We start from the raw sequence: 10,620 nt of genomic DNA on the forward strand, positions 1-10,620 counted from the left end.
GAGCAGGGGGAGTTCCTTCTGCGGGGCCCTAATCCAGCAAAGTATTTTCAACCCCCAGACAGAGCAGCCTTTGTTCCTTTCCTGCCTCCCCTTCCAAAGACAGAGTCAGGGCTGAGATGGAGACGTGGTGGGGCTGAGGGAGAGAGGCTACAGACTTGCAGCTGCTCCAAACTGCAGCTTGGTTCCCCAACCCCCAGAGCCCAACAGTGAACATCTGTTGGGCATGGGGGGTGCTGTAACTTAGCTGAGTTACAGTGGGGAGCTGCATGTCTGTCAGCACCTTCTACCACAAAAAAATTCAATACACATCAGCACAAAAACAATGTTTCAGATATGTTTTGTAAATAGCCACATATCTTGTATCTGCTAAAATATTGATGAATACAATCCCTAAATTCTTATGTAAAATTATTTTAATGTCATTCAAAATCAACATCTAAATGGAGCTTACCAGCACATAAAGGTAAACGGGTCCATTCTCCGCTAAGACATTTTGCTTCCCCTGCGCCCAAGATTTCAAAGTTCTTTTCACATCCATATGCCACTGAATCCCCATGAAAATACTCAGTCCGATCTGTATGGAGAGCAGCCCCATTACGAATAACAGGTGGTGGTCCACAGGTTTTTACCTCCTCTGTGGAAAAAAGCATATATAAGAAAGCACATGTTACATATAAGACATATCACATACATACGTTAAAATAGCCCTTTAGGGCTTAATACTGTTTCCATTAAATGTGGCAGCAAAACTCCTACTGACAGCACCATGCAGAATAACTCTTTCAGTGTAGAGCAACATGTGTGCCTTTCTGCGAAATTATTCTTGAGTCTCCTTTTCCATTCCTAGCTTTGCACTTCATTTCATGCTACACTGAAAAATAATATTCCCTTCCCATGTCCTGTGCCCTTTCCCATCTCTTTATTAACTTCCTCCTTGTGGGGATTTTTCCAATAGTCTTCTTCCTGACTTCCAGCTGTTCCTGCCTATATTGGTTTGTCCTTCAACTCTTATATCATTTTTTGCACATAATCAGTTTGAGACAAGGCTATCCAAAGCACTTGGGTAGGCCGTTTTCCATTCCCTTGAGGGCACTGATACTGAAAACTGTTTGTGAAAAATCTCTAGGAATGTAAATGAAGTACTAGTCCATGGCAATCCTAAAGGTGAGAACAATGTATAATTTACCAATGCAAGAAGGTGGAGGAGACCATTTTCCATCAATGCATTCGATTTTGCTTGATCCAATCATTTTAAATCTGCCGTTACATTGGTATTCCATTATGGTACCATGCTCATATGGCTCCTGAACTTCACTGATGATAGTGGCATTGACAACGGCTTGTGGTTGCTCACAAGATCTTACTTCCTCTGCAATGAAGAGATTATATATAAACACTAGCCACAATTTAACATACATCACAATAAAAGAATGAAACCAGATTTACTGTTTCAAATGGGGACAGGTTAATTAGTTAATTAATTTTATATCTTTAAAAATGTGGATTCCAAAGGTCACGAGTATTAAGTGGAAATCAGTACCCTGGACACATGCAGCTTGCACTTCAGACAATCTGCAGTTTCTTCTCCAGGACCAGGAATGCTTTGGAACAGGTTTGTGAATAAATTTGCAGAACACCTGTCTTAGTTGGCATAGTTAGTATGTGTTCTTATCATCTGAATGAGGCCTAGACATAGTCAACAACAGAGCTCCCACAATTAACTGATGACATATATTCATTAGGAAACTGTAATGACTCAATTCTAAGATGAGGTTCTCCCCCATTTAACATGTGGGAAAAAGACCCTGGTCTTAAAATTGACTATGAGGGCAGTGGTGAAGGGGAGGTGTACAGGTGGCTGCTGTGGCTTTGGCTCCAGCCCCTACCCAATGTCAGGGCCACAGTCTCAGCTGCTCAGCTCCACACTGCCATTGTCCCTTCCTGTGCAGTCTCTACTCTCGTACCTGTTTCTCTCCTGCCCACCCCACCAACTTATCCTTGCTCCAGGCTAGCAGGCTTCTTCCATGCTGAAGCCTGGGTAACTGAACACAGCCCCCATCTGAATCTGTAGGAGTGGTGTCCAGCCTGCAGAGCTGCTACAGGGGCTAAACTGGGGCCATGCGAAGTGGACCAGGCTAGAATGGGGATAGACCCTGCTCGCAAGGAGCAGAGGCTGGAGAGGAGATGGAAGAAGCGGCTGTGGGGGGAACTAGAGAACAGAGCCTGGGGGAGGAGGGGGAGGAGAGGCTGGGGGGAAGAAGGGGGCAGAGGCTGTGTGTGGGGGGCAGGCATGGGACAGAGGTGGCAGGGGGAGTGCCAAGCAGGTGGAAAGCTGCTTATCCTCCCTACACCACCTGTCCCCCCCACCCCCATTGCCTGACCACCTGCAGTGGTGGGGAGGATTTGTTAAAGATGGCCCTCCAATAAATAGATTCTATACATGGGAAAGTATAATAAATTGATAAATTTTCCAAGTATAGAATTTAATTACTGAGGAGGTTATCTTAAATTCAGGGTCATTTTAGATTCAACTAAGTCTGGTAATACCTTTCAGACACTATTCAGGACTATAGTAAGTAATTATGGTATTTTGTTAGTTTGTTCAAGCAGCTATCCGAGGTGAGATTGAAAAGAATAATAGAAAAACTTCAGACATGACAAGCGCTGTAGAAGAACAATAGAACAACCTCTCCCCTCTTTCACAGAAGTGGGATGCAAGGGGTCAGGGAAAGAGCCACTGAAGCTCAATAAGTCCTAATGGATTGAGGTATGCTGGTTCTTCCTCTAACCTCATGCACAGCTGTCACTCTGGTCCTGTGCAATGGGAGGGAAGGACATTCCCCTATACAGAACCAGGGAGAGGAACCAATTTTGGATTCAGGACAGCAGCTGGGGCTTCAACTGCATCCCTGCTTTGCCCACAGGAGTGAGAGAGTAGAAAGTATGCCTTGTCCTGCTTGAGGGTGGCTGTGGGCTATGTTTGACAGCCTTGGTTGCTGCTCTGAAACCAGTCAGGGTCTCAGTGCAGAACCTGGGGCTGCAAGCAAAGTCCCAGTTCACGCACAGGTGGAGCAGGAGCAAGGAGAAAGATACCCTGGGATGATGGAGGACCTACTAAGCCCTAGTATTCAATTTGTAACATCATATTCAAATTGAAGTGTGATACAAATCAGCCATAGAAGATATTCTACATTTAACAAATAACATCTTTGATATTTGTTCACCATTTTTTCTGGCTAGTTTACCATTTTTATCAGTAGATCCATTATTTAAATGTGTGCCATGTTGCAATTGTTCATGCAATTAGTGTTTAATTGTACAATAAATAAAGTTCCAGGAGTCTTACAAACATAAATATATAGTGTATCAGAACTGAAGCAGATACAGCATAACCTCATAAATCCGCCATTCAAAATTCTGGAATTCTCAAAAATCCAGCACTGCAGGCAGGTGGTGTTAGCTGCCCCTGGGGCTGCAGCAGGGAGGAAGGGAACTGTCACTGGATGCAGGGTGGGGGCTGGGGGCATGGGGCATGGTTCTTGCTACTACATGCACCCCAGGAAGGTTGCGGGTTGGGGTGCTGTGCCAGGCTCTTCACGGGGGGTGCATGACCCCCGGATCTGCACCCAGGCCAAGAGCAGGCTGCCTCCTTCCCTGAGCGCTGGGAAGAGCCTGGTGCCATCACCAGCCCCAGCGTGGAGCGGCAGCCTGCTCTTGTCCTACGTGCAAATGTGGGGGCACGTGCCCCCACATATATACACACGCGCCCCAGCCATACACACACATGCACACACATATATTTGTATTCATATTTGTGCAAACATGAGGGGGAGACATTTTTAGTATAGTAAGATTCAGCTTTGGGGAGAGCATGTCCATAGGAGACAGTGACGGTATTTTAGAGGCAGAAAAATTAATACTTTAAAAGGCAGAGGAGAAATGTTACCTTTACATAATGGAGGTGCAGGGGACCATCCAAAGTAGTAACACTGAGCACTGTTGGGTCCTACTCTGGTGTAACTTTTAGCACAGGAAAATGTTATCACATCTCCATTACGATATTTACCCTCTTGAGGGGAAATCGCTCCTTTAGCCAGTGTCAGCATTTCACATTCTATTGCTAAAGGCAGCAAAAGAAAGATATTTACTCAGGTAAAAAGTATCTTAAAATGCTAATGATTTGAATAAAATAGTTTGGACCCTGATCAAAGTTAATGAAATCAATGGAAAGGTTCCTGTTGGGACAAAATGGTGATAAATAAAATCTTGGTGAACTTCATGTGGGAATCTATAAAGAAACGGTGGGTAAAGATTTTCATGCACCAGAAAATTATAGGACAAAATATAATTTGTATTAGAAGTAAAAACAGTGAGCATTACATAAGGATACTGATTCCTATCATCTTTCTCTCAGATACTACTCTCGTTAATACCATTAGTATTATAAGCAACTTTTAAAAGGTTTTCAGAAAAATGCATTCTTCCTGTCCAAGACAACACTTGATATACCGTGTGAAATCAACTAGTGATGCTGTATATTCAATCTAAATTGCTTTATCAGATCTTAAGATACACTGTTTATATATTAATTTATCCTCTTGCAGGGTTTTTTTCTGTCTTTCATGTTACAATAAATATTCTGTGGTTTGCATGAGTTAATTCAGCTACTGCACTTTGAACAACTTATCTACAAGTTATTTGTGCTCCAGAACTACCTCTTGTATAGCAAATGAAACCATGGCAAACTAGCTACGCCAAAACAGCAATACAATCAGAACCACCCCTAACTTCTCTTCCCAAGCCCTCCAGCTCCTTGCAAAAGAGTGGATGGGCAGGGGGAGGGTGGGGGGGATCACCAGCAATAAGCTTCTTAAGCCACTGAACTGAATGCTTTCTGTGGGTCACAAATAATTTTCTCTTTCTGTGATATGAGTATATCTCTATAACGATTTTCCACGGTGGTAACACAACATGTAGAAGTACATGAAGTGGACTTGATGGCCCTAACAACTTTGAAACCTATGAAACCTATGAACAGAGCCTACAGCTGCTGCACTCCACTTATCCAAAACATCACTTGAAGATTTTACTCCAACATTTTAGAGAAAAGCAAGGAATTGAAAATAAGGATATTTTCATGTTAGACTATGAAGAACACTGTGGGTGTGTCTATGGATTTAACCTGGAATCAGCTTACTTGTGAGTAAATTACTTGCGAATAAGTGCTCCTAAGCAGGTGCCTACACATCAAAGGAAGTGGGAGCAGATTTGCTGATAATGGCAAACTGGTTCCACCTCCTGGGGTCCTCCAATGGGCCCCTGTGCCATCAGGGGAGCTCTACGCTCCCCCTGGATGCTAGTCCAGGCACTAGCAGGGAGCACCAGGCCAGGACAGCTCTCCTGGCCAGGTCTGGGATATTACACCTTACCCCCAGGGCTGCCTGTAGCCAGGGCAGAGACAAAGTCCCCCCGCCCTGCAAGCAGGGATTTCCTGCCCTGGCTCCCCAAACAGGGGCAGGGGACTTGGAAAGAGCTGCAGGGGAGGGGCAGGTTTCAGCCCCCTGTCCTGATGTGCTGATGGGGAAGCTAGCTCGCTGCTAGGTGCCCCACCAGAAGATTGAGGCAGAGGGCTGGGACCTACCCCAGCCCTGCAGCATTTTTCAAGCCCCATGCCTCGATCACTCAATCAGGGCATGGGGCTGGGACCTGCCTCTGACCAGGACAGTTGCCAGCCCCCAAGCCCCCTCAGCTCTGCAGCATGGTGCTGGGTGGGGAACAAGCTGCGAAGCTTATCTCCTTTATCTCTCTTATCTCCCAGCACCAGCTCTGTGACCATGGGGCTGGTCGCTGGTGCTGGCAGACCCTTATCTCCCAGTCTGAGCTCCGGGATCTCAGGGCTTGAGCTGTGAGATAAGGATCTCCCAGCGCTGGTCCTGTGATCACAGAGCTGGCACCCGGACGCCTGCTTCTCAATTGCTATAGTGAAGTGAGGGCTGGGAGATGAGTAGCAAATTCACTTTCAATTAGTTCTACTTCCGATTTGCAAGTAGTGAATTTACTTTCAATTAGTAACAGCGCAGTAGTGGTCATGTCGACAACTGACCCAGAACATATCTGCTCCCTGTCAGCCATCCACCAGGGGGCAGGAAATTGCTCCCTGCCTCTGGGAGCTGCCTGCTGCCAGGGCAGGCTTTGTCACTGGAGCCCGAGTGGGGACTATGTCCTCCTGCCCTGGCAGCAAGAAGCTCCAAGCCTCTTACTTGGAAATCGTGATCAGGGAGTGGGGGCTGGAGGAAAGGATCTCCCAGCTCCCATTCCCTGATTGCAATCTCAGGGGTTTGCTCCTGGTTTCAAGCAATCCGCACTACTGCACAGTTACTAATCAAAAGTCAATCTGCTACTTGGATTTCCAGTTAGCAAATTTACTCCTGATTAGCGAGGTTTACTGCATAGTAAGCATGTGTAGTAGATGCATATACTTACTTTGTAGTATACTATGTTACTATGCAATTACGTGCCTCATGTAGATGCACCCTGTCCTGAGGATTTCCCACTGAATGCAATGAGAAGTTTTTGATTGCCACATTGCAATTCCCACTCATTCTCCAAAAAAAGGACTTTCAACAAAAATATTGTAAGGAAAAACTTTGGAAAAACAATTTAGAAATAATCACATTCTGTTCTATGCAAGCATCTTATTAGCTCAAAGGGAAAAGAAAAATTCTCTTACCAAGACACTGAGGCTCTGGAGTCCATCCATTTTTGCCACACATTGTGTAAGTGCTTGTGCTTTTATGTATAGTCTGGTATCCATCTGCACATTCATAAGTCAAATCATCTCCAGGTGAAAATACTTTTTTACTTGTTTTGAGAAGAATATTCTCTAAATTTGGTCTTGTACATGTCTCTGTAGAATTAGACAAGTTTAATTATTTTTAAAGACTCTGAATTGTTCTTTTCATATGTACTTCTCTGCACATAAGCCTCATTCATTACACAACAGAAATTTAAACACTACTGTGCTGCCAAACCATAAAGAATTCATAGTTTCGTAGTAGCTAGGGTCAGGAGGGACCTGAACAGATCACCTAGCCTGACCCTGTGCAACAGGCACGAATGACCGCTAGGTTCACAAGACCCCAGACAGGTGATCATCCAACTTCCTCTTGAATTTGCCCAAGGTAGGAGAGAGGGCCACTTCCCTGGGAAGCTGGTTCCAGATTTTGGCCACCCTAACTGTAAAATATTGCCTTCTGATCTCTAACCTACACTTATTCTCCATCAGCTTATTACCATTGTTCCTCATCACCCCACGTGGTGCCGGGGAGAAAAGGGCTCTACCTATTTGCTGTTGATCTCCCCTGATGAGTTTGTAGGCAGCCACCAGGTCCCCCCCCGCAGCCTCCCCTTGCGGAGGCTGAACAGGTCTCTCCTCATCGGGCCTGTCCTGCTGCCCTCTCACCAAGCAGGTGGCCCTCCTCTGAACCTTCTCCAGGCTGGCCACATCCCTCTTGAAGTGCAGCTCTCAGTACTGGACGCAGTACTCCAACTGCGGCCTGACCAAAGTCACATAGAGGGGGAGTATCACCTCTCTAGACTGGCTTGAGATGCACTTTTGGATGCATGATAAGGTGTGGCTGGCCTTGCTGGCTGCAGTTTAGCATTGGCGGCTCATGTTCATCTTGGAGTCAATAAAGACTCCAAGAACCCTTTCCACCTCTGTGCTTTCAAGAAGGGAACTCCCCAGCCTGTATGTACGCTGTGGATTCCTTCTCCCAAGCTGCAGCACCCTGCATTTGTCTACGCTGAACCCCAGCCTATTCTCGTCTGGCCACTTTTGTAGTCTGTCTAAATCTATTTGCAGCCTCTCTCTCGTTTCAAGTGTGTCCACCTCGTCCCACATCTTAGTGTTATCAGCAAACTTGGACAGAGTGCTTTCCACGTCTTCATCCAAACCGGTGATGAAGATGTTAAACAGTGCGGGCCCGAGGACTGAGTCCTGGGGTACCCCACTGCTCACATCTCGCCAGGTTGAGTACAACCAGTCCACCACTACTCTTGGGTCCTCTCACTTCCCATCTTCAAAAAAGGGAAGAGAGAGGACCTGGGCAACTATAGGCCCACCAGTCTTACCTCTACCCCAGGAAACTCTTTGAGAAGATCCTCAAGGAGCACATCTGTGATGGGCCAGCTTCAGGGATGATGAACCAGCATGGTTTCATTAGGGGCAGGTCATGTCAGACCAACCTGATTGCCTTTTATGATCAGGTCACAAAGGCAATGGATGCAGGTGTTGCCGTGGACATAGTCTTTCTAGACTTCAGCAAGGCCTTTGACACTGTCTCCCACCCATCCTCATTAAGAAATTGGGTGACTGTGGCATTGATGCCTACACAGTCAGATGGATTGTACATTGGCTGAAGGGTCGCACTCAGAGGGTGGTGGTGGATGGATCATATTCAACCTGGGGGGAAGTGGGCAGCGGAGTCCCCCAGGGCTCGGTCCTTGGGCCTGCGCTGTTCAATTTCTTCATCAGCAATTTGGATGACAGGGTGAAATGCAACCTGTTTACATTCGCTGATGATACCAAAATTTGGGGTGAGGTGAGCATGCTATTAGGGAGGGAAAGATTGCAGCAAGATCTGGATAGGTTACAGGAGTGGGCTGCAATACTGATAAGTGCAGGGTGCTGCACTTAGGCAATAGAAACCAGCAGCACACTTATAGAATGGGAAACCCCCTTCTTGAGAGCACGGAGGCAGAAAGGGTTCTTGGAGTCATTATTGACTCCAAGATGAACATGGGCCAACAACGCGAGGTCACGGTTGGTAGGCCTAACCGGACCTTGTCGTGCAACCACAGGTGCATCTCAAGTAGAGCCAAGGAGGTGATCCTCCCACTCTATGCGACGCTGGTCAGGCCACAGCTGGAGTACTGCGTCCAGTTCTGTGCGCCCCATTTCAGGAGGTAAGTGGACAACATTGAAAGGGTCCAGAGGAGGGCCACCCGCATGATCCGGGGACTACAGGGCAGACCCTACATTGAAAAACTGCGGGACTTAAACCTGTTCAGCCTTCACAAGAGAAGGCTGAGGGGGGACCTGGTGACTGTCTATAAACTCACTGGGGGGACCAGAAGGGTTTAGGGGAGACACTGTTTCCCCTAGCGCCCCCTGGTATGACAAGGAACAATGGACACAAATTATTAGAGAGTAGGTTTAGATTAGACATCCACAAGAACTACTTCACAGTTAGGGCGGCTAGGAGTTGGAACCAGCTTCCTAGGGAAGTGGTGCTGACTCCTACCCTGGGGAGCCTTTAAGAAGAGACTTGATGACTACCTGGCTGGACTCATTTGAGTCCAGTCTTTTCTACCGCCCAGGCGGGGGGTCGGACTTGAAGGTCTACAAGGTCCCTTCTGACCCTACTTCTATGATTGTATGATTCTGGGTGTGCCCCATCAGCCAATTTTTAACCCATCCAACTGTGTAGGCATCAATGCCACAGTCCCTTAATTTATTGATGAGGATGGGGTGAGAGACAGTGTCAAAGGCCTTCTTTAAAGTCTAGAAAGACTACATCCACAGCAATACCATCATCCAAGGATTTAGTTACTTGGTCATAAAAGGCAACCGGGTTGGTCAGGCAGGACCTGCCTTTGATGAACCCATGCTGATTGCCCCTGAGCATGATCTGCCCTACAGGCCCCACACAGATGTGCTCCTTCATGATTCCCTCCAAGATCTCCCTGAGCACCAAGGTGAAGCTTACAGACCTATAGTTACTTGGGTCCTCCTTCCTCCCTTTCTTGAAAATTGGGATCACATTAGCCAATTTCCAATCTCCTGGCACCTGGCCAGATGACCACGAATGCTCATATAGCCGCACCAACGGCTCCGCGATAACCCCCACCAGTTCTGCACGTGAAATCTCAAGAATTGAGAAGGACACGTTTGTAGATTTAAAAACAAGGACTTTTCCCCTCCACTAGCACCTAGCAGCAGCTGAGTGCATAGCCCCAGCCTTATCCCTGACCCCAGCCCACTGCACGCCTGCTCCAGACCCACCCTGATCAGAGCGGCCCAACTCTGGACCAGCTGGAAATCATGTGCACAGCTCAACCCCGAGCTGTCCCACGCCTGCTCCAGGCTACCCACGTACACTAAGCAGCATCAGCAGCCAGGCAGAATCTTCTGCTAGGTGCAAGGTAAAAGTGGATGCTTCCCCATCACTGCTCCTGGGCCCTTTTTGCTGCAGCTGCCCACAACCTGACACCAGGCTGCCCTGTGCCTCCTGGCTCCTGCTGTTGTCAATGCTGCCTTTGGGCCTCCCAGAGGGGCAGTGTTGGCAGTGGAGAGGAGCCACAGAGCAGCCTGGATGCAGGCTCTGGCCGGTTGCGGCAAGAAAGACCCGGCAGCCATAATGGGAAGGCTGCTGCTTTCCCCTCATGCATAGCAGCAGCTTCCGCCCAACTGCTGCTGCTGCTGCTGCTGCTCAGTGTGGGCAGCAGGTCCAGAGCAGGCATTGGAGTGGAGCTGGCAACGAGGCAGTGCATGTGGGTTCCAGCTGGTCCAGAGCTGGTCCTCTCCAGCCGGGGTAAGTCCAGAGCAGGCATGGAGTG

At 47.5% G+C, this 10,620-nt stretch overlaps 1 long non-coding RNA gene across 1 annotated transcript; it reads right to left on the reverse strand.

Annotated features, from left to right (window-relative positions):
• Positions 1-453: 453 nt before the first annotated feature.
• Positions 454-6,901, reverse strand: LOC149851703 (uncharacterized). Its single transcript, XR_016439578.1, has 4 exons — positions 6,731-6,901; positions 3,947-4,120; positions 1,187-1,369; positions 454-634 (listed from the first exon to the last, which is right to left on the reverse strand). It is a non-coding gene; the product is annotated as an uncharacterized LOC149851703 (long non-coding RNA).
• Positions 6,902-10,620: the final 3,719 nt, after the last annotated feature.

The sequence above is a fragment of the Crocodylus siamensis genome, unplaced genomic scaffold, assembly GCF_052110815.1.
Source record: "Crocodylus siamensis isolate JL-2025a unplaced genomic scaffold, ASM5211081v1 HiC_scaffold_424, whole genome shotgun sequence".
Classification (NCBI taxonomy): domain Eukaryota; kingdom Metazoa; phylum Chordata; order Crocodylia; family Crocodylidae; genus Crocodylus; species Crocodylus siamensis.